We start from the raw sequence: 26,161 nt of genomic DNA on the forward strand, positions 1-26,161 counted from the left end.
TTTCTTGTAAAAACTAAATATTCCTTAATTTTGGAGGGGGCTATTTTTTCATAATTTTGGAAATTAATAAATAAGAATTGAAATCACGAATTAAACATTATTTTTCCGAAGTCGATTCCAGAAAAAACACCCGATTCTCAAATTCTGATTAATCATCCCATCACTATTTATGAGTGTTGTCATTTTCAGGTTGGAAGCTTTTTAGACCACCCTTGTACAGCACAATAATCCTATACATTTTTTGGTCCATTATAAACTCCATATTCAAATTCCTTGGAGGAGCTAAAATGCCCGAAAACGTAATCTATATTATAGAATCTTCATTTGAAATATGAAACTAAATTTAACTCTGATATGTTCTTTCGAATAAAACAAATACTTATTTCATTGTGATGATGAATTTTGCCACTCAAAGTGGAATTTCCCGAGCTTACAGAGAATTAATCAGAATCATACGTTAATAAAAATTGACGATATTTCGTCATAGAATACAAATGTACATAATAAAGACTCCACTTTGAGAAATATGATGATAGTTTGCTTTTGGGTTAACGTGTCACACCTCTAATTTGATTTGACTCATCACACAGCCTCTTTTAAAAAAGATGTCTATTAATAAATAACAAAATGTCGTTCCTTTACATACTTAGAAAATAATTTTTTATTTTAATTAACAATTTTGGGGTATTCATAAAAGACATTTTTCTTTAATCTCTAAGTTGTCTACATGTCATTCTTTTTATAACATAGATTGTAAGAAAAATTACAGTTTTAACAATATGAAAGTTAAAAGAAAATATTTTTTTAAGAAGATGTATTTTTTTTTCTTTAATATATATACAGGATACACAAGCTATCTATGCCACATCTTTGGATATCCCTCTTAGGCAAACATCTGTTTTTTGTTTTGTTTTTTTAAATTTTTTAGATAGCTTGTTCAAACCTGCACCAGTTTGAAAAAATGGAATTAATCGACGAATTCGTCTAGTTCTAAATATTTGTAAAAGGTATGGATCCCTCCTTCGAATCATGGTCGAACTCTGGGACTCAGTGAAACGTTCATTCTAAAGGAATCTAAAGGCCTCTAAATGAGATTTTGAGGTAACAGCAATACCTCAAAGTCTCAAATAGCCCCAAGACAATTTTGTCCTTCAACCTCGCCGGATCGGCATGTGATTTTTTTTTTTTTTTTGTGCAGTGTATGAACGAATGACAAACTAACCGAACCCCCTTCAACAGCAAAGACGAAATTATCTCTTGGATCAAGACGGAATTCGAGGATTTGCCAAGGGACCAAGTGGGAAGCCCTGCTTGTGCTTTCGGCCTCGTATAGAGACTGTTATTGAGGATGGGGGTAAAACCATCAAGTTTAATAATCTGATTCTATTTATTTTAAATCTGATAACTGGTGGTTGAAAAAATTGCGTTAAAAAATTCTGTTTGGCGGCATAGATAGCTGGCGCACCTTGTATGTAACAAACCTTGTTCGTTTAGTGACCAAAGTTGTACGTTCTAAAATGTTTTTATTTTTTTCACTTTGGGAAATGAGGTCAAAAACAAAGTATTAACGAAGAACATCAAATATAATATGGGAAAGTATACGGATCAGGGAAATAGTTTATTATTAACTATTTTTCTCTCTTCTCAATTCATAAAAGTGTCTTTAAATAATGGACTCAATTTATTAAAGAAATAATGAGGAAAAAGTCCTGATTGCAGAGTGTGTTCTGCAGAAAATTGACATGGGACTATTTATGTTTAAAGCTTCAACGAAGATATTTGAAGTTTTTTTTTTAAAGCAAGGAAATCCAAATCTTTCAGCGTTTCATAAAATGTTTAAACTGGAACACTTCAATACGGTCCTTGGACAATTTGGCAAAACAATTTTGTGTGTTCATTAAACATTACTTTCTGACTGACAAAACGCCTCAAGAGACTAAAAACAAGATTGATAAACATTACGGGGACTCTGCACCTTCAACTAGAATAGTTTATCAGTGGTCTCAAAATTTTTGGAGTAGTCATATAGGCACAGGACTCTATTTTGTGTCAATTTCTGGGTGTTTTTCTTCCGGCTCCGTTTTCAAACGGTCCAATAACGATGAATGATATGCATCTGTCGATCTAGTCGATGATGATTATTCCTTGCGAATCCAAAGACAGTCCCCATATTCTGGTCCTTCCAAATGGTCCTTCCTTTTTAATCTTTAAAAAAAAAACCTTTGGAGCAGGGGAAGAAGCGGGAGATCTAAAGTGAGGGGTGGGGAGAGGCAAAGGTATCAAAAAAGAGTTCAAAAGGGCAGGCAACGGATAAGATTGTTTTATTTCTTTGCTGGTGTCAAAAGTGGCCTCTCCACACTTTCATGGCTCCTTCCAGCCACTTTTTTGGTAGTTATTATTATTTTTTTCTTGACAGTTTGGTGTAAAGTCACCGACATCTCTTGCATGAGCCCTCACGGGCTTGAGGGGATTGACCTGGGCTTTTTTCTTTAACTCCTCTGGGTCCAGTTTGGCCTTTACAATTCAATTTATGGTTTGCTTTATATAATTTATGCATTAATTTCAATCACTCAATCTTCATTAATTATTGAATTAGTACGTGTACGGATTTCAATTGAGCACCCCGTATATCAAATCAATTAATATGTTTTCTGTCTTTGGTGTATTAATGTAAGACTTTTTTAATATTTTCGAAGTTGTGTGTCTAGTACTATGTTTTTAAAATCAACTTATTTAAAAAAATCCTTCGTAAGGATTGTCTCTTATTGTCCACTTCAAGGATCCAATTATGATTTCATTGTAGAACGTATATAGTTGAAAGCCACTCATTTAACGACCTTGAAATTCATTTATTCCCTTCTTTTCATAACTAAGGGCTTTTAGACTACAAAATAATAATAATAACAATAATAGGAAAATGAAAAATAATATTTATATATATATAGGAAAAGTTCTCATATATAGGTAAATAAATAGAACAAAAAGTCCCAATCACATCAAAGCAGCCCTTTGAACTAGATGTGGATCGGTGTAGAGAATATCGGGCTTCTGACTAAGTTGAGATACAAGGTACTGGATTTTGGTCCAGCCAACAGGCTTTGGGGCCCAAATATGAGAATATATACTATAAAGTTAATTCAAAATATACGCAGTACTGTTGTTACTGTTTAAAATGTCTTTTAGGGTAGGTTGACTCGATTATTACTTCGATCTATAACGGTTCTTTCGTGTGTTCTTTCTTGTCGTGCCTCCATATTCTCCTTCTTGATGTGATATTTCACTATTTTATTTAATCCCGGCATGTCCAACTTTCTCATTAAAAAAATAATAAATGTTATCATCCATATTCCTAGCACTTGCAAATAATCAATAAACTCATCGCCAGCTTAATTTTTATAAGGTGTCAAATCCAGGATTTAGTTGTAATGGAATTATTTTACATTAGAAATATGTCAGGCTGGAAAATTCGGCCCACGGGCTTTTTGGGGTTGAGAAAATGAGAATAAGATGGTGGTGAGCTTTTGGGCTCGGATCTAGACCGTACTCACCTCTACTTTGAACCAATTTTCCACATTTTCAATGTATTTAGGTATAAGTATTGTGTAAGTGAGTCACTTGTGAATTAACAACAATGAGTCAATCTCTGTTCTCATAAGACAGTCTTATATATGGTTGAAGGGTCAAAATATATTTTGTAATCCTCGTTTGCCAAGTTTTTACAAATAAATATAAAAATTGGAAGGTTTTATTTTGTCATTTCAGTTCTCATAAAATAACTATCCATTCAATTCTTACAAATTAAAATGGGTTATTTTATGCTTTGGTATACATATAAAATATCTGCTAAATACTCCCTTTATACTCACTTATTTTGAGCTTTTGAGAGAGAAAGCATTTAAAATGGAGTTTTGTATTTTAAGTGTGGGATACTTTTATCTTTATTTTTATGAGGTCCCCCCCCTCCCCCCTTTCTTTTGTTATCATGGGATACTCACGGAATTAAAATGCTTTTTATTTAAAAATGGTTGCATTAATCATCAGGATATCCATTTGATTACAACGGTTAATAAAATACTTTGCTATATAAGACACAGATACTTATATAAATAATGTTGTTTGTTATATTACTGTTATCAGACGTAGCTTTTATATTGTGATGGATTGTTAAGGAATGGCTCGTACAAAACAATTTGCTCGTAAATCTAATGAATAAAAGACTTCTTAGCAGAAATTGACAAACAAAAGATGTTTATAAATCAGCACATGTTATTGAAGGAGTTAAGACTTTTTAGAGATAATAAAAAAAAAAGTTTAATAGCTAAATATTTTTTCATTTAACTTTTAATTTTCTAATAGAATATTTAATAATTACGTAATGTAAGGTTCAAAAAATGGCTTGGAATCAAAATTATACTTAAGAAACGTGCTATCTACGCTGTCAGCTTTGAAACGTTATAGGGGAAGATGTGTATCAAAAATTAAAAACAAAGGTATTAAAAACCAAACCTACGATTGAGTCTCCTGAAAACTGGAGTCAAACAAGTCATTGTTGAGAGGAATTAATGACGGGGAAAAATCATAGACCAATTACAGATTTTGCTAATTGTATTTTTTTTCTTGAGCCCATGCAAGGACTGTGGTAAGACACAGTGATAATACCACAGTGCATGCTCAAATTTTATATTTTACCTAAAACTAAAAAATCTTTAACTATGCTAAAGCAATTTGTAAAATTATATGCAAAAGGTTTGATGTGTAGGGATGAAAAGTTTCAGAAAGTGATTGTGCTGTTTGCTTTTGACTTTTCAACGAAGCAAAAGGTTTGATGTGTAGAGATGAAAAAAAAGTGAGCTTCACTTTCACGAAGGAAACCAAAGCAATTGACCTTGCTCTACTAAACTCAAAAGCTCTTATTGCGAGCAGGCTGACCTCACATGAGCCGATTGTTGTAGAAGAAGTGAGGGGTATAATTTTGGCCGCATTTGCGAGATATGTGGTATTATCACTGAAAATTCTAAGCATAGGAACAGACATGGTCCAGAGCATCAGGAGTGGCCAAGTTTATTCCTTCTATGGGATCCAAGGAAGGAAGAGTTTTGATCAGAATGATCCATAATTTTAGGAAAAGCTTTTCATAGTATCATAATTAATCGTTTTAATTTTATGTTTGCACATAATTAGGATATTTTAGCTCGTTTTAGTTAATTTGTTCTACATGTATATTTATAAAAAACTCAGAGGCACTCAATTTAAACTACATTGTTTTTTATGTATCTGCACGTAATTTCCCTGGACTTAATTATAATTATATTGATATTATCAAGGAACCGAATAAAAAAAACCTTCTGCAATTGAAAAGTATAAAGCCTGAGTCGATTCTGAAGTCGCAGTTTAATGAGACTTCAGAATGGACTCAGGAATTATAGGTCTCTTCTATTATGATAGGATTTTTTGAATCAAAATTCCATTAAACTTGGACCAAAACAGCATTATGGTCCTTGGAAATTACGATCCAGGTTTGTAAAAATCTACTCAAAAGGACTTTAACATATCTATACAGATTCTAAATATCTTTCTACATCCTTGTGCATGACTTATTTCGTTTGGATACAACTTTCATGATAAAATTAGACCTTTCAATTAATTTCTGATCATTTTATTTAATTAATTAATATAACCATAGTTATATAATAGAGAGTTGTTTGTTTTCTTTGAAATGTCTACCTACATCATTAACTACAGGTATACGTAGGTTGCTATTTAATATTTTGGGGCTACTATTGAAAAACAAAAAATTGTTACAAGCAAAATTACTTTATTGTTTTTCAAAATATTCTCCATGAAGATCATTACACTTTTGCAATACGTTTGAACCTGTTTTCGAAGCATTTTTTTTTTTTCCATTCTGATTAGGGTAACTCCAAAGCATGGAATTTGAATGCATCAGTTGTTTCTTCTTGTGATAAAAACTAATCTCCACGTAATTTATTTTTGATGCATGGAATAGAAAAAAGTCATTTATGGCAAAATCAAATACCCATCATTTCGATGTTTTGACTAGCCAAAAAGTACGTGAGCACGTGTGTTAAAGAATGATTCGCCTCTTCTTTTGCTTGTTTTTTGGATTTCTTGAAGGACTTTTGGCAGAAAAATGGCTGTGTACAATTAAAACTAACCGTTCTACTTTGCTCGAATGCCCCTGAAGCTACGTGATCCGTCAATTAAAAAAACCAGGGAATCATCTGTTTGGATGAGCTTCTCCCAAGAGCAACTTTTGTTGGATTTGAATCCATATTGAAAGGCCCATATAGTCAATTACTGTTTTGTTTGTTTTAGGTTCAAATCTATAGACCCATGTTTACTCACCTGTTTAAATATTATAAAAAGTTTTTGATATATCTCTAACAAATTGTTTCAGCATTTCCTGACACCAATCGACACGAGCCTTCTTTTGATCATTTTTTAGATTACGTGGGATTCAACCGGAATAAATCTTTTTTAACTCAAATTTGCGTATATTATCCAATAGAGGTTGGTCATACTGATCCCCAATGACGCCTTGATCTAACTGCAAGTCACTTGAAAATCTTGCTTTACAGCTCATGCACAGCATGAAAACTTCGGCCTCGCTTGAGTTCATATACCAGTTTTGTTGTACTACAGGGTGGTGCTTGATCGCTATATAATAAATTAAGTTAATCCATGCACTGTTGCTTTGATAACCTCCGTCGAAAGTTATGAACAATGAATGCACAAAAGTGTTTACGAGTCAATTCCACTTTTTGTACTAGAAATAATATTTCAAATTACTATAAACTACTCAAATCACGTTTAAATAACAAAACGTCATTAAAAAGTTGATTCTTGTAAATACAATGCTATCAACTAGATACAGCTTAAAACCCATCATTTTTTAGGCCGAAAATATATGTAGCAATCTACGTACGCCACCAATACCTCTAAAGTCTCATTTAATTGGATATTCCAGACTGTTTAAAATACGAGACAAGAGTCCGTGCTATGAATGTGCTTTATTATTTTTTACCATGTAGTAAATTTTGTGTTTTATTGCCAAAACCATTTTAAAATAAAACACAGATTAACCTGAAAATTGATTTTTATATGTAGGTATATAATTATTGAGTTCCATCAACGAAGATATTTCTCTTCGCAAGAAATTAGAGTCATGAGAGGTCAATATGAGTTATGACGTCACTTGATTAAAAGATGAGTGTGTAGGTTAATATTGCTGACTCTATCAAGAACATGAATTTATTTTAGACTTTAATAGGTTTCCTTTAAAATTCATGGTAACTGAAGTTCCTCCCACGAACAAAGAAAGAAAAATGGTTTTCCAAGAAGTGTGCAAATATATATATATATATATATACAAAGGTATAAGACAACTCTTTTATGTTAAAACATATGTAGTAATTTTGTGATGTGTTTAACAGAGATATGAGGCTTTAAGATAAAAGGGGAGAATTTTTATTGATTTGGAGAAGTCAACAATGAGATACTAGCTTCATTTATATCTACAAGCCCTCAAGTATAAACACATGTTTCTCAAACCAACAAAGGAAGTTGAATATCTGCAATTTATATCTTAAAAAATTGTCAAAATGCAATGATAACACATATTAGTCATCATTCTAAAAGGTTGACCAATTTATCAAAGCTTCTTTTATATTCGTATATGTACCCTCAAGACATTAATTTTCTTTCATGCTTGTATAATATGTTATAATTAATCAAAAGCCTCAAAATACAGCTAATGCCAAAAGTCAACTTGTCAAAAAGTAAAAGATGTGGTTATAAATTCGTTTAAATATACATGCACCTGTGGTTTTTTTGTAGGAGTATTTGTAATATGTAAAATCGTGGAATAGAGTTCACCAGAGTGTACTTTTAATGCATATATAAATTTTGTCTATGCCCATTTGTATATAATAATTAAAAATCAAGTTTTTTATTCAATAGCAGGATCATTCTTTTCTACGAGTGTTATGATACAGATTTTATTTATGTGGTTAATTAGTGCCAGAATACGAGAGAATGAAAAACAATTAGAGGAAAAATTACTTGATGATGCTGTCTGTCATTAATATGTGATCTCATTTTTATAAAACTGGCCCTCCACTCATTAATTGGTTCAGACATATAGTTTTGGTTTTTTGGGGGGAACATAGAGCTCCATGTTTAAGAACATCGACTTTACATCAAAATGTATTTCCTAAAAAAGTTCAGTAATCAAAATTTAATTCAATAAAAAAAATAGAGAATTGTGCTATTCAAAAATATCCTTACTTTAACGTCATATAAAGGCCACATACTTTTTAACTTTACATGTATATTCTAAAACCTATATGGCCAGTACCCCTGAGCATATAGTACATGGGATCAATAATTTACATATAATAAATTGGGTTGTAGGAAAAATGCCCTGTAGAAAATTTCTAGTGTGGAAAATTGTAATTGGGAAAATTTCCCGCCATTTACTAACAAAATCTGAATACCTCTACCCAAAATTTGTTTTGTGAATAGCATGAACACCAAACAGGTTATAAACTACTGTCACAACTTCAGAAAGACATTAGGCTCCCTCCAAATACGACAACGACATCAAGCAGGTTTAAAATAACCAACATTACTTCAGAAGACATATAAATCCCTTCCAAATGCTCCCAAATAAATTCCCGGGCCCATGGGTTGATTAAAACAACGACAGGGCCACCCAGCAGGTTGTAATCCCCCTCGGATTACTTGCTAAATCAATTCTAGGCCCCGTTAATTGTACTTATGTTAATTTTTATATGGTTTATAGTAGTTTGACCACTCATCTCAGTTTTACCATGACTTTCCCTTTTACAAATACTTTACTAAATACATTATCATTTTCTTTGTTCGCTGCGTAGTTAGACCACCAAATTTAAAAAAGTAGTTTTCAAGAGGAAAAATTCTTCATAAAGAGGGTGGATCCCTGTATTTTTCCTCTAGAAATCATTGATGGTTATAAAGCAGTCAAAGAGATGTCGACAGAATTCATTGACCAATAATTTGAAAAAACTTGTTTATGGAGGCATTCAAGGGCAGGCTTTGTTATTGGGATTTTTTTTGGTGTTATTGATTTCTTGTTTCTTAGGTTTTTTTCTTCTTTTTTTTTGAAAATGAAAAGACGTTTAATTATTAGAAAAAACTACTAAGAATTATTCCTTATTAAGATTGCATCATATATTAAAGTAAATATATATACATAAAAAGTTTCCGCCCTCAACGTGAAGATGGCAGCACCTTCTTAAATAAAAGCTAGTCACATATAACATCTGTTTACAGTTATTTACCAAAGTTTCAACCATTTTGGAGCCACAGTTGTTATGTAACAGTCGTTTGAGTGAGTTGATGTGAGTGTTTTTGTCAAAATGTACAATATTTAGGTTCGAGCTGAGATTAAATATTTGTTTTTAAAAATGTAATAACAATAGATTCAAACAATAGCAGAGATAGAAAGGCTTCCTGTCTTAAAATTTGACGCGTCTTAGTCAATCCAACTCGGAATAATTAACCCAAAAACAAAGAGGATCTCAGGAACAATTATTTTGCATAGAAAAACGCCCAGTTATATAATGGGACAGAGATGGAACATCGTTGGGAGAGGTGTTTCGAGTTACAGGGAGACTTGTTAGTAGTTTTAGTTCAGAAACTTTTCAGACCAACCTCGTACATTATCTTATTTAAATTCTGTGAGGCTCTCAGTTCATACCTTATCCTTTTTTTATGTTAGGAATAGCATATAAATGAGCCCGCAAGGATTCAATTGCATAAACATAATTTATTTGTCCCTTAATGATAATATTTGTATATGTATTGACTGTAGGAAAAAAAACAACTCTGTAGGTTTAGAGGGGAGACAAACTTGAATTGATTTCCATAATTTATTAAAGAAGGCTCACATATTTGAGATTGGGCATTTTGTTCATTGTATTTTCATAAATCTATTATCTTAGGAGTTTTCAAACTTTTATGTCCAATAACAATAATATTTCAGAAGTTTGAATGGATTTTATTCAAGTCTTCTTAATCCTGGAGGGATATAGTGGCATTACACGCAACCTTTGAGTCATCCTAAATTCAGTATTCTGGATTTTTTTATTTATCCAAAGTTAGCCTGGGTTTCGTTTACTATTCGTCGAAGAAGGTTTTTTTGATAAACGACTACGGGACAAAAACGAAGGGAAATCATTTTGCGAAACGTTTTGCCTCACTATAATTTTTTATTTCATGATTAAATGTATTCAAACGTAATGTAACGAAACAACGGCAAAAGTAACTATATGAAATACATGTGTACTCTCTATGTACAAAAATTTAACTTTATTTCAACACTGGTTAAAAACTAAGAAATCAGATATTCGATGTAGCTTTAATCATTTTAGAATTCTGTGGATATCATTTGAGTAATGAGAATTAGTACTAGTAATTAACTTCTCATAATGAAAACAAAGGATATGAAATGGGCTTATTGCTCCAAATATTACTTGCATGCTATCGTTAAATGATGATTTTCCAGAAGACTAGTACTCGTGCATAAAGACCTAAATCTTGATTCCGTCTCGTATGAAATTACTCATGTCGGGAAAAGGATTTTTTCCAAACGCAATTTTCTCTCCAACCAGTTATTGGATTTTAAAAAATAAAAACAGATTCTTGAAAGTTTGATAGAATCTAATTTATTTTATTTAATAAAATTACATCCAGCAAAAATTAAAGTCTCTTTACGAGCCCAAAAGTGCCTGCAGGTCTTCGCCAATAGTCCCATGGTAAATCCTGGAATTCCTTCTGGATCCGAGTTTGTGTATGATGTTGTAAAAGGATCGGGAATATTTGTGTCCGATCGCACCCTATTCAAAAAATTCAATCGAATTCAGATCCGGGGAGTTAGGAGGCTAAAAGACCGGCGAGATGAAGGCCTCAAAATTGTCTTAGAGTCATTTGATAATTTATTTGGAGATGTGGCAGGTAGCCGATTCTACTGCCACATGTTGACGTCATTGGTAACCATACCGATCCAGGGCTTCCCCTTGGCTCTAGCACGTCCAAGTATGCATCAGTGTTGAGTCTGAGACCTTGGGGGCACATGAGGAAGGGTAACGTGGCCTTCTGAGTGAACAACCGCAAACACCGTGACATGGGCCTTAGAATTTCGTCTGCATGACGACGAGCACATCCCTGTTCTGGTTGCTAGCAAAAGCTACGTTGTTTCATCGAGTGTGGCTTCACAGGAGGAATTTGGGATTCATTACTAAGTTTGAACAAGCTATTTAACAAAAAAATATATACTGTCTCAGTGCCTGCGTTTGCCCAAGAGAGTGCACCTAATTGGTGGCACAGATATCTTGCACACCCTGTAAATAGTGCAGTAAAAATAACCTCAACCGAGAGCAATTATGATATTTTGTCAAAGATATTGATTTTTATATGTACATATGTATATGGGCTTTGTAGCCCAATGTAAGTTAAGTTTCTCTATGTAATAGGTATGTGTTTGTCGGAATCCTCTGTTCAAGAAACACAAAGAGTGACACAAAAAATCTTGAGGTCATTTTTTTATTTTTTTCAGGCCACAGCATCTTTTCAAAGAAAAAAATCTTTGAGGGTGGTTTTTTGTTGCTATGTATATGTATTAGGGGCTGTCCAAATTAATTGATTTAATTTAAAAAGGTGTGGAAGCGTATTTCTTCGTTCTTTTGTTGTTTTTTGTTTCTTTCATTTCATGGGCAATTTTCTAAGTTATTGTATTTTTTAACAGAAAAAAACAAAAAAAACAAAAACAATAATACCTTTTAAAGGCATGATCCTTAATGACTTTGTAAAGGCAAAATGTTCCCTTTAAGGAACAAAATCAAACTATCAAACCAAGGAAAAAACCTGCGTTACAATTGTTGTTGAGGATTTTGTTCTCTCTTTATAGGTATGTAGACAAACAAATATAAAAAATAATTTTTTTTTTGGCAATAAATAATAAACATTTTTTGAGGGATGGTAAACAGATAAATATTTGAAAATTGTAAATAGGTAGAGATGCTATGCTATGTATGTAGAGAACCTTATGAGGTCATAAAATCAGATTTATTTTTTCTACTTAAATGATGCCCAAAACGAGAAAATAAATGATATTTTACATGAGTGCAAAGGTTTTGTGGAATAATTACAATATATATTGAATTTTTTGTTTCTGAATGTGTCGGGAAGACGGTGTTTTTTTTTCAAAAAATAAAAGTATCTTGTCAAAAGTGTCTGCATGATTATATTGGGGGTAGGCGAGCGGCTTGATTTTTGTACTTTTTTTAAAAAAAAAGTACAAAATATAAATTTATTTATTTTAATTCGAAAAATTAATTTTTTCGACAAAAAAAAAAATCTACAGTAATTATGAAAAAATTACAAAAATTAAATTTCAAATTTTTTGGAAAAAATTTTAGCCATGCTCAAAAATTAATTTTTTTGGAAACAAATTTTAAAAACCTCAATTGTTCACTGAAAATTAATAAAAATTTCAAAAATTAAATTAAATCTCAGAATTAAATTTTCTTGTAAAACGTGAAAATATCTTCTTCTTTTTTTTAGAGTAGGACTACAGCCCCTCCAGTCACCCCCTGAAAACGCCCCTGGTTGTTTAATTTTTTGATCCCAATTTGAAAATAACCCATAACAAGCTATACAGGTGAGCGCGTCTAAAACTGAACACTCCTTTAAATTTTACGGCTTGAGGGCTTGACAAGGGGGTCTCTTGTAGACCTTTAGGCCAAGATCTTTCTTAACTAGCCAGTCCATGGTCCTTCTGCTGACGTTGAACTCCCTGGAGAGGCCACTGACGGTGACCTTGCCTCTCTTGTCCTCGACAGCCTGTTTCACGGCAGCAACCATTTCGTCCGACATTCGAGGCCTTGACTTAGATCTTGTGGTCGCCTCAGGAGTCCCTTTGGCTACCATGGTGTAAACGATGGTGCGGCTGCAGTTCGGAACCTTGGCAATTTCAGTGGGAGTTTTTCCCCGAGCAGAAAGTTCCAAAATTGCGACTCGACGTCTCTCCATATTATCGGCTGTTGTTTCACTGTTGATATTTAGATTTTGCTGGAGTTTTGTTTATAACTAGTCAAGACCCTTGTTTCGAAGTATAAACCGGTTTCAACTCAATAAAAGCACGAATATATGCATGGCGTAAAATTTAAAGGATTGTTCAGTTTTAGACACGCACACCTGTATTTTGATTAATTTAACACTAAATATAAGTATTATTTTACTTAATTTATTGATTAGTTTATGTTTATAGATTTATTTCAAGTATAATTGTTTATGTAACCTTTGATTTTATTCAGGACTTCTTTTTTTTGTCATTTCCAATTTCCTTCATGTTTTATATTTTTACTCCATTTTGAAAACTACAACAAATGTATATCCGTCTTATTTATCATTTATCTGACATATATATACACGATTTCCAATTATTATTGAGAGAAGCAGCTGAGAAAAGCTGAAAAGACCACAATGGCCTTCCAATTGTTATGTCTACACCTCATTTAAGACGTTGCAAAGGTTCAATGTGTAAGGGAAATGCCAAATTGACGTAAAAAATCGAAAATCCATCGCTATTCATAGATAATTAAATTTTTTGGAAAAAAAAATTAAAAAACCCATATCCCTTCACAAAAAAATAAATTATTTAGAAAAAAAATCAAAAAAAATTCTAAATACTAAAGTTTTTTGTAAAAAATTTCCAAAATACATAGCTATTCACAGAAAATTAAATTTTTTGGAAAAAAAATTGTAGTAAAAAGGAAAAAATTCCTTAATTCTTTTTGGGGGTAGGGGGAGACTACAGCCTACTGATGCCCCTGTTAATTAATTAACCAGCTCCTATCGTGGTACCAGTGATATTTTTATAAATATAATTCCCTTATTTAATTCATATATACTATATTCCATAATGACTTTTAACTGTCCTAAATAATTATCGCCTGTAATTGGTTCAAAATAAATTGATCTTTTCAAAAAAAAAAAAAAAGTTTTTGTAAACACCATTGCGTATCGAATTAGATGGCATTTGCCATATTCATTTATTTACAACTTGAAACTGACAAATTGTCGTGTTGTTGACCCCTATTTTAATGATCCTCTTTTTCTTCTTCAGAGTGACCGCCATTTTTGATCATCACAAACACATAAGTCTCTCTCAGAATAAAGTGTGAAGATGTGTGTTTTTTGTTATTTTTTTAAATATTCTTTCTACACACAATAAGAAAAATAATAAGACCAACAAATACATCGAATTGCTGATGATGTCAAAGAAAAAAAAATAACGAACTTTCCCTCATTTTTGAGCTGTTCTCTTGAGTGCATAATAAATATAATAATCAAATACTCACTCATCTCCATAAAATGTATGTAGATGCTCTTTTTTCTTCTTTTTTTTAAACAAACTAACTAACAAACAAATACACACACACAGAATCGATGACAACCTTGTTTGTTCATTATTGTTTTTTATAAAGCCTGTTGACGACAAATTCAAACATATGTATGAATTATCTCACTCTTGTAACAAATCCTTACATAAATTCTTATAACAATACGTTTGGTTTTATAAATAAGTGTATTTTTTGGCGAAAAAATATATTTAAAAGTTTCGTAAATAAAAAATATATAATATCTCATTTACATAAAAATTTACACTTTATTTAATCAATTATCAATTTCCCTTTTGATATCTACTATTAAAACATTATAAAAGTTTATTTAAATAAAAATAAAGAATTGTAGAATTTCTATCATAAATTAAAAACAAGCATCTAAAATTATTTTATAAATTAAAAATAAGAATCTATTTACGTAGCTCAATGAACAACGTGATTGAGAAAAATTATTATCTTGCACTCAATGTGCGTAGGTTTGTGTCCCGGTCGTTCCTAGAGAAGGTAAATATACATACGGACGATTTTTGGTGGAGAAACAGGCAAATTAAATATATTCCTGATTTCCATATGGACCCTTCCGTATTGCTTGTGGAGTATTATTTTATAGTTTTACTTTGTCTCTTTGCCTGATACTCCCCCACAAATCGGCTTAAACACTCAACAACAAACGATAATGACAATTGGGAAGGTTCCTTAGGGCAATGATGCTTAGTTGTACTTTGACCGGTACTTCACCAAGAATTGATCTGTTATGTATTTGTACTCCAAACAACAGCTTCTTCGGTCGGATGGAGTAAATATAACGCTATAATATTAACTTATACTTAATGAGTGCATCTCCATCTGACCTCACTATCTTAATCCTATTTTTTAAAGGTTAATTATGTCTTAAATTGGACCTCACTCCCACCCAATGGCCTATAAAGCTACGTTCATTGGGCAAAGTATGGGTACAACCCCTATACAATGTTCCTTTTTTAAATACTCCAAGCAAAAAAGCCAATATTTTGGATATATTCAAATCATCGAATGGAAATATAATTTATTTTGTTTCTTCCCCAGTATGGTAAGATTCGAAGTATTGTGGATGAATGCCCCCATTGCATTTTCTGCATCGATAATAAGTCCGCCTTTGTCCGAGTTGAGTCTCCTTGCACATTTGGCAAACACTTTTTGTGTACCCTTTTAAGTAAATCGAGTGATTGGCCGGCTGTCCTGTTTTTGGATCTTACAACATGTTTGTCAAACATTGCAGTCACACACTTCCTCATAAACTCTATTTGGCTCATCTGCTCATCTCGTTTGTTCTTATTCAACTTACCAACAATTCGAAAAAGTCTCCAGGCCTGAACCATTATGGCATTTAAGAACCAGTTATACATATATGGCCCAGTACCATCTTTTTTTTCATAGTTAGAGATGTTGTTATCCAATAAGTCTACTCCTCCCATATATGAGGTGTATTTGATAATTGAATCAGGCCAGTGAATGCATTTTTTTTAAAATCTTTACAATACCTACTAACAGTTCCAATAGGGTCAGTTCCTACAAAATTTGATCCTTAATAGACTCCTGCTGAATCTTTCCAGGCAGTAATGTTCATACTTTTTTGATGAAGTGAGGAATTAGGGCCTTGGGTAAGGTCTTGATGTTGTTTTGGAGATGGCAAGGCAAATGTAACTACCAACTGGTCAGAAGATCGCTTCTGACAATTTATTTACTTCTCTTGATCTCATGATAATTTTTTAAACAAAGGTATTGGTGTTTTTGGAATTTTAAGATGGATCAGACATCGAGGACTCGAATTGAGAGGCAAATCTTCTATGGTAGAAAAGAAAAAAGGTGATATGGAAACTGTTTTCATCAAGAAAGGTATGAACATTACTGCTTGGAAAGATTCAGCAGGGAGAAACATTCTCAGTCAGTAATGTGAGGTCGTTTTTCCTCCATAGGAGATACAATGAAGGAACTCTCCTGTAGGTGCACATGTCCATAACACTTTGAATCCGAATGTGATTGATTTCCTTCTGATGAACTGCTTGAGACGATGACAGCCGAAATATTTTATCATAGGTTATTATAGCTTTTCCATTTATATTTTGGTCGTATCACTGATGACGTCAAAAATTGGTTGAACCTTTAAAAATAGATTCCATGGTGTAAAGTTTTTGTAATTTTCAAAATGTATATGTTTGAGGATCTTCTTATATAAATTTCTGGACATGGCCTCTCTAATGACCTTGATGCTGGTGTCATCCTGGATTTCCCTATACATCCCTCTATATGAAGCCGCTATATATCCACTGATGAAGGCAATAGCTTGACTACATCGAATGAGCTCTATATCGACAAGCTGTGCAAAAGCCAGATCATTCTTCTTCAAAGTAAGTTTTCTTGTGTGTTCAACAATTTTTAAGCATATTGCATCATGGAGAAATAGCTTGAGGTGAGGAAATCATTTGTCTCCTTTAGATCTTCAAGATTGAATGGAAACTTTTGTAGATAAGACAGTTTGGGTTAATCAAATGGTTGAACCCTAATCCAATGTGATTCCCAGTTTTGGAACAGTTTCTATTAGGGGTCTTGATTCTGGTATATAGGGGACTCTCATACTTCTGAACACTAGTAGGGTGATCCCGTTTACATTGTTTAGCGCCTTTTTCTATTCCAGAATTTTTTTCCTCCATCTTGTAGTAGTTGTCGTTATCATATTCATCATTGACCCATTTCCGAGTAGGAGATACGGCCTCACATTACTGACTGAGAATCTTTCTCCCTTCAGGGGTAATCGAAAAATTAACGACGTCCTTTCGAAAGGGGTATAAATGTCATTTTTTTGAGTGCTTTATTTCGATTTGAGCTGCCCAATGCAATTTTCGATGTGTCACAGTAGTCTAAGACAAATAAAATAACAGTCAACAGATTGAGAAAAGTTTTTATACATTTCAGTGCACAATCTATTTCCAATTATTTAATATTATCATAAAATCGGCCAAATGCATAGAATTGTAAATTTGTTTCAAATTACAAAAGAATACATTAATAAAAATGGAGTTTAATCCAGTTATTTAAAGGTGCATGAAAGTTTCATTTTCAAAATAAAAATATGAAATGCAATATAGTTTAAAAGTCCATTGAGTCCTTATATATCATGACTGTTTTGTTCAGACCTACGGGAAGAGGAGTTCTCTTTTTTATTGGCATGCATAAATTACCGTAAGAGTCTTTCCCATTATCACCTCCAATTTAGCGTCATCTTCTCCTCTCATTTTAGGAGCAATGAACCAAGCTGACGCCTTGACTTATGTCAAACCCATTACACTCTCTGCCATAGATATTAAAGGTCTTACTCGATCACAAAAATAAAATAAATGGAACGTAGATTCAACAGCTTCTTTGCAAAAAAAACCAATCATATTTATTCAACTTGCTGGTATATATCTAGGATATCGCCAATTGGTACAGAAACCATTTCTGTGACCACTTATTAAAGGGACTCGTGTTTTCGGGGTGATTGCTTCTTCTTCCAACTTTTTCCAACAAACAAACTTGCTCTTGATTTTTTCCTTTCCACTGAAACAATCCCAATATTTCCAATTATTGATCTTAACATCCATTGAAGTCGTTCTAAAAGGAATCAAAGAAGAATAGTTTGAAAAATGAATAAAAATCGATCTTTTATCAAATCACTACATACTAAATATAACTGATTTTACTAACAATACACGCATATCTACAAGGTAAGAATATGAAAAAAAAGTTGTTGATAAGGATGTGAAAAGACGTCTGAATAAATAATGGGTAAAAAAATTGAATTTTCTTTTTATCTACGAGATTTTTTTTTTTTTGTACTTGATATCAGATAAAAATTTGTTAACTAGAAGAAAAAATGTTATTACATATTAATATTAAAAGAAAATTCTTTTTAAAACTAGGGAACAGTAAAAAAAAAGTAGGAGGAAGAAGAAGAAAAAAAACTTTTCTCTTTTTCATACTCCCAGATTATAATATTATATATTTTTTCATACATGTGTCACAGGTTTTCTTTATGTTTTTAATACTCACTCAGTCATATATACATATGTATGTAAATTAGGGTGGTTTGTGTTTCAACTCTCTTCGAATTTTGTTTGCGGCTAGTTCAGAAAAGTTGTGATATGAAAAGGAAATAACCAATGCCAAATTTAATTTTCCTACGATGTCATTTTTTGGTAGTACATCTAATTCAAAATTTGGAAGGAGATAAAATATATTAGTTCATTAATAATATTAAAATTCAGAATTAATCATTAATTTTTTTGCATAAATTAACTATGATAGACAATATTGTAACCTATAGGAAGTATTTATGAAGTTGTTTTTCTTAGGCGACTCTATTGAGTAAAAAGAGAAAGAATCATAAGAAAAGTTTGATTGTTCCTTTTCGATAATATAACAAAAAGGTTGCGCGCTATACGCAAGTTTGTCTGTTTTTGCTCAATCAGAATAATTTTAGAAAAAAAAACTTTGTCTACAATTTTTATATGTTAAAGAAATGTCTATCAAAGTTATTATTTGAAAAAGAATTAAAAATGTAATTTTAGTATCCAGATTCATGAAGTAAAGAGGTTATGTTTTGTTTATAATTGGATGAGGATGTGCAACCTACAGATGACCACGTAGGACAATGCAATTGTGCATGGATAATTTTCATACCCTAAGACAATTTTTCCGCTCAAGCTGTAATCGAAATTCAAAATATGTTGAAAAACAAGCCGCTCCATTATATATACATTGTCCGTCGTGTTTTAAGCGCCTATAAATTGACTTACTCAAAAAAATAAGTCACTCAATGAATTGCTGAGTACATTATGCATGTACAAGGTATGGAATTGAGGGAAGAGTAGTAAATGGAGGGAGGGGAATGAGGGAAGCAACAACAAAGGGGTTTCTTTTCTTTCTACCCTAGAAAGTTGACACCACCCATTTGAGAGATTAATTTCATATTTAAGCTAGTCTTATTTGAATAATTAATTAATTACAAATGTGTCACAAGGGGGGAGTAAAGGTAGAGAAAGAAAGAATACATGCATATAAATGCATATACAACTAGCTACGAGTGCATGGGAATGAAAGTAATTTACAATCTACGAACAGTTGTTATTGGGGTTCTCCCTGTAACGTATATTTAATTTTGGGTACTAGGGAAACTGCCGTGGATAAACTTGCCATTGGAAGATTGCTCTGGAGAAAATTGTCAATTAGGAAAAATGCCCGTATTTTCTTCAAACTTCATGATGAATAATAAGGAGGAGGGGTGGGCGATAAATAGCTTAGGGCCTTTTAAAATATGGTTGAATACTTGGATTGGCCCGGGGGTAATGTGGGACTATTAAAAACCACCATCCCAGAAGACCTTCTAATACCAACTATGGTTAAGCCCTCACTTTGCAAATTGAAAATCATATTTTTTCTGTGTTTCTACGTCATTTAACTCTCTTTTCTTATAGATGCTTCGGGTACATCCTAATAACATTATCGTTATTTCAAAAGTCATATCACTGATTATTTTTTCTTTCAATTTGTAATTTATAATGTGTTATTATTCATCATTAAGTTTTAACAAAATACGGGCAAGTTTCCTTATGGTAATTTTCCTCCATTGCAATTTTCTCCAGGGTAATCTTCCACGAGCAGTTTTCTGCGCCTGATAATGTTGACAAATTATGAATTTAATTAAACTTTTAGAGAAAGTTGTTCTATCTTTGTGGAAAAAATGAGCAATGGATAGCAAAGGAAACGTTTGGGAACGTTGGACGAAATAATAAGGCAATTAACAATCTGGTGATTTTTTTTTCTAATCCCTTAATTTTTACAATGAAAATCCAATCCAATAGATGTGTTCGGAACCCTTTGGAATGTTTCATTACATTGGTTTAAATATCGAATTATCACAAGCACTCTGCGTTTAGCAGTACTCAAGCAAGGTATATCGAAGAAAGGATTTGCTTCTTCTGAGGAAACAATATAAAATACCCAAATACTTTCTAATTGATTGTAAAACAATGAAATCACTTAATTTGGGAAATTTTTTCACAATAAAACTTACTTTTATGAACAAAAGATTTTTTTAATATAAATTGGTCTTGGGTCGGAAAAAATAATTTTGACTGTAACCAAAATATAAACGTATATTTAAAATGATTGAAGTTTATATTGTATAGAAAATTATAATTATGTTGTAATATTGTTGTAGAAAAAAATATAATGTTTTTTGTCTGATCCTTTAAATAAGTGTGGGCTCCTTTGAATATTTCTGACCTAATAATTAAAAAACAAATAGTTACTATCTAAACAGGCTTTATTGCTTCTCAAAATATTCTGCATGAAGATCAATACTTTTGCATACGTTTGAACAAGTTTTCAAATCATTTTTTCTAGTGATTGGAAGATTAATCGGAATTGAAGAATCAGGTGTTTTTTCTGGAATCGGCATCGGATAAATAAGGTTTAATTTACAATCCCAATTCTTAATTTTTACTCTTATTTAACTATTTATTAATTATCTTGGTTATCAAAAAAAAAAAAATAGTAACCTCCAAAATTTTGTAAATTTTGCTTTTTACAAGAAAATTTAAAAAAAAATTAACTTTCTGTGAATAACTAAGTATTTTTTTAAATTTTTTTCCAATTTTTTTTTTTGACAATAGCTGGGATTTTTTAAATTTTCTTCAAATTTTTTTTTTTTTGGAAATAACTGGAGATTTTGGGAATTTTTCTACATCAAAAATTAATTTTTTAGAATAGAATTTTGGATTTTTTTTCCAAAAATTTAAGTTTTTGTTAATACTTAAATATTTTTAGAAAAATTAAAAAATCCAATTGTTTAATCGAAAAAAAATTTTACATAAAATTTCAAATTTTAGATTTTTTCCCAAAAAAATTGCAAAACTTAGCAAAATGGTATTTTTGATCTAATATTTAAAATATTTAAGAATCGAAATTGGAATTGGCATGGGTAGTTTTTAGTAGAACCCTAACAAAATCAGCATCAGGATTTTTTTTTTAATCGTTCCTTCACAAATTTTTTCTATACTGATTGAGTTAACTCCAAAACATAGGTTTTGGATGCATCAATGGCTTCTTCTAATGACGAAACCCGTTTTTCACATAATTTATTTTTGATATATTGGTATAGAAAAAAATCATAGGGGTCCAGATCGGATCACTATGTAATTTGAATAGATCGAAATTTAAGTATTAATTAATACTGTTTGTCATTAGAATGACCAATTTTGTAGTTCAATAATACATTTTAGGACGGAGAAATTGCAATTTGTATAACTTTTTTATACAAGTTGTAACTTATATAAAACATGTGTGATACAACTTTTTTTTTTTTTGGGGGGCTTAAATCCCCCCCAAATGGGGCTAGCAACCCCCAACCCCCTGCCATAACAAGAAACCGTCACTATACAAACATCTCATTTTTAATCAATCTTCAATCAATACCTATCTACCTTTCACTATTCATTAACGGACTTTCTTTTCATATTTTATAAATATAAATCTTATTGAACTTTGTTCCTAATGTGGATGTGCCCTTTTAATACTTTAATTATCCTTTGAGTAGGAAGAGAAATTAACTAAATAAGGCTAAGCCTTTCAATAAAGTTAAACAATGTCATTGGGAAGTTTCTTTTGGAAAACGATTTTATTGTTTATATTTTTTTATAACCTTGACATGAAAATTTGTTTGTTTTTGTCTTGGGAGAAAAGTTAGTGAATGAAAGGTGGGAGATGGGGAAAAGCGGAAGGAAGTTGAGAATGCTTCTCCCTCCTCTTCAGAAAGGATTATTTAGTCTAAGGAAACAAAGCCTTTCCACAAAAATAAGATAAATTATTCATTAGAGAACTTAATCACACTTTCAATGTATTCAGGTTCCTACTCTTGATTTGTCAGTGGTATCCACAAAGCAGGGCTAAGGAGTCGCTAAATAAAATGCTCGACTCCAATTCCATCACAATTTTGTAATAATATATTTTATAGTCTATTTATGAACTATGGAGTTATTTGAGTCGATAGACTATATTTATAGCTATAGGTAGTTATTAATTATTTATAGTATTTAATTTTACCAAGTATAAAGAATATATTTGGAATATAAGATATTTAACAAGATGAATAACAAATGATATTGATCAAAATACATCTATTGATAATACATTCATAAGTATCTGAACATAATTTATATACTCGTAAACGAGGAACAATAATAGAAACAACCTCTCATTGCAAAGTTACTCTTTACTCTGATGATATTGACTATTCACAAAACCAACTAGAGAACTGGCATGGCAAGTGGCTATGCTTTACACAACATAATAATTTAGACTTTACATCTGCTTAGGAATTGAGATTGTATAGACTATAGAGCACGTTTGAAATTTGTAAATTAGTTTCATAAATTAAAGACGAACTTATCAGTCACATCAAGAAGGAATTCCTGGATGTACCAAGGGACCAGAAGGGGGTCTTGTTTTTATAAAATTAAATTTCAAATATTAAATTTTCTGGTAAAAGGCAAAAATTCCTTAATTTGGGGAGGGAGTTTTTTTGTTTTTATAAGTTATTAAATAATAAATAGTAATAAATCAGAATCAGAATCGAAAAAATTAAACAATCTTTTTTCCCAATTCCAGAAAACAACACCTGATTCTCCGATCCTAGAATTCGATTCTAATTCATCGTCCTCTCACTAATTTCTTTTTTCATCAGAAGCGACATCATAGAAATGAGTAACTTCATAAGCAATGACGAATTATCTATTTAATAAAATGATCAAAGGGCAGAATGAATATTTAAACTCTTATACATCCATTAACTATATTCATCGAAGTAAGAATAAAATAGATATAATGGACAACTGGCTTGGGAAAAATTATTCTCTTTAACTGAATGTGCGTAGGTTACTGTCTCGGGCGTTCCTAGAGAAGAAAATATACCTAATGGTAACAGGGACCTTACCTCTGTCCTTGTACCCCTTTGTATTTCACTCCCCGAATCCTTTACCCCCATGCTTTTTTATATTTATTACCAGGCTTGTTAACAAAAAATTTTAAATATTAAATTTTCCGCAATTTTTTTTTTTAATCCAAAGCTTTTAACAAAAAATTAAACTTATAACTTTCATTTTTGTGAAAAAATTTCAACTATTAAATTTTTTCGACAGAAAATTTAAAAAATCCACAGCTTTTTAGGTAAAATTTAATTATTTTGTAAGAAATGCACAGCTATTAAAAAAATCTAATTTTTTAGAAACAAATTTCCAAAACTATGCTTCAAATATGAAATTTTTGGAAGAAAAAAAATTACCCATATTTTTGCTTTAAATTTTTTCCTCCTGAGGTAAAAAGTTTCTTGTAAAAAATAAAGATTTCTTAATTTATATTTTTTTTATGGGAGGCTAACACCCCTCCATCCCACCCATAACCCCCTGGGGACACCCTTGAATGCATATCCTTTTCAATAAATATATCTACTTAATCCCATGACTAAAAAATGGCAAAACATTGATTTTTAGAAGGTTATTTTTACGATGAAATTAGGGATTGATTTTTGATGGAGTATGTACAAGATGTTATAAAAAGTATATGAGAAGGGATTTTTAAATAGCTCCTTAAATACGGTGAAATAGAGTCATGAATATCAAAATAAATATTTAAATAGGTTAATTATATATCCAAGTTTTAATATATGTATTAATTCAATATTACAAAAGTCAAATAGAATCGTCCCATATCTTCTCAAGTTATATCATTGGCATATATTTTATATCTCATATTCGATTAGATACATTAAAACTTAATATTACGATTATTAAAAGTATAGCGTAGAAAATACAATTTCAACTTTGTACCCCCCTGATGAGTAGAAACTTTGAAACTAATGTGTTTTCTACTTACCCAAACATGGGGTACACAGTATTTTATTGTTTTGGGAGGGATTTTTTTTTGGTTATAAGATTTTTTTTGAAAAAAAATCCAAAAAGTTTATAAAAAATTGAAAAATTAAATTTTTTGTAAGAAAATTTCAAATATTAAATTTTGGGAAACAAATTTCAAAAACCCAGAGCTATTTACAAAAAATCCATAGCTATTCACAGAAAATTAAATTTTTTGGAAAAATTAAATTTTAAATATTAAATTTTCTAGAAAAAAAACAACTATTTCAATTATTAAATTTTCTAGAAAAAAATAATCCTTATTTTGGCACACTTCTGCCCCTTCAGCCCTCCCCTGCAGACGCCCCCTGCCAAAGGAGTGTTGAGGACTAAGAAAGCTTATTTGACTCTTCGCAACATGAATTGGATATAAGGTTGACCAGATCCCAGATGAAATAATGTATACTAATTATTATTAATAATAAAGTTTTTAAATAGTTAATAGTGACTAGTGATGATGTCAAGAGAAGTCCGATACAGTATCAATACCTACGTAATTAAATTAAATTAATAACTACGTATATATGGCAGTTTGATTTGCTACGGGGGAAAAGGACTAAGGGTGTAATCCAAGGGAGTATGAGCCATAGAGCTATACAAACGTAATGTCTATGGACTTCAAAGATGGATCAAAGTTAATTCTATGATGTTTACTTGTAGGTTTTTATCCAGTGTAACTCAATCTGATCAATTAAAGGATCATTAAAAAAAAATCCTAGTTACTTTGCTAAAGGCAAAAAATGTTGCATTAAATATTTACTCAGGTAATCGTTAGTTGATATATTTATTCACTCGACAACAGAAGGTATTTTATTACATATGTAACTATATCTGTTTGTGACTATTTTTTCTTGCAAAAATTGCCAAGAAATTGCATTTATTTTTGCATTTTCATAGCCTTTCTAAATCAGGCTGCTATTTACACAGTATGTAAGTTCACGATGACCTAATATTTCAGAGTCCCCACATGACGCACAGGTTTCTTTTATTAATTTAATAAGTGCAAAAAATATATAAATATATAGGTCATAATTTATTCACGTACAATTTGGTTTTGTTTATGCAGTTGCAACACTTATTTACACTTTGCCTTGTTTAATGAGACCTACTTAGAGCATGTTCATTTACAAAGAATGTGTGATGCAATTGAAAGTCAATCTCGTCGTTTCTTTCATTAATTTTTTTTTAAATAAAGAGTATTATTTGCACAGTGCAGAATTGTTTTGTTTTTTTAAGTCAAGGACTCGGGAAATTAAAAGTAAAACTTTATACATGCATTCACGAGACTTCATTTATTTCTTATTTTGGATAGTAGGACATGAATGAAAGGATTCAACTCTTACAATGTATTATTGGGAATCAACTAAGGAGTCCCAGAAACGAATGGAAATTGGATTCTAAAAACAGAGTTCATTTGTAATTTGAAAAAATTATAGGACAGCGTTGTTCATATAAAAATGTTCTTTAATGAAGTGTAAGCGTATGGATTGTGAGCACAAAAGTGAACAAGGATCATTTGTCTCAAAAATATGTAAGTATGTATTATTATTTTTCAACTAATGATGATCTTTAATTTTTATTTATACCTGAAATTATTCTATTTGATCTTCGGAGGCACTTCAAATAGCACTTAACCTTAAAAGGACCATTGGAACAAATATGTTCCATATCAAACAAATTTGGATATAAATATAAATAATTTGTTGA

The sequence above is a fragment of the Lepeophtheirus salmonis genome, chromosome 6 (assembly GCF_016086655.4).
Source record: "Lepeophtheirus salmonis chromosome 6, UVic_Lsal_1.4, whole genome shotgun sequence".
Taxonomy (NCBI): domain Eukaryota; kingdom Metazoa; phylum Arthropoda; class Copepoda; order Siphonostomatoida; family Caligidae; genus Lepeophtheirus; species Lepeophtheirus salmonis.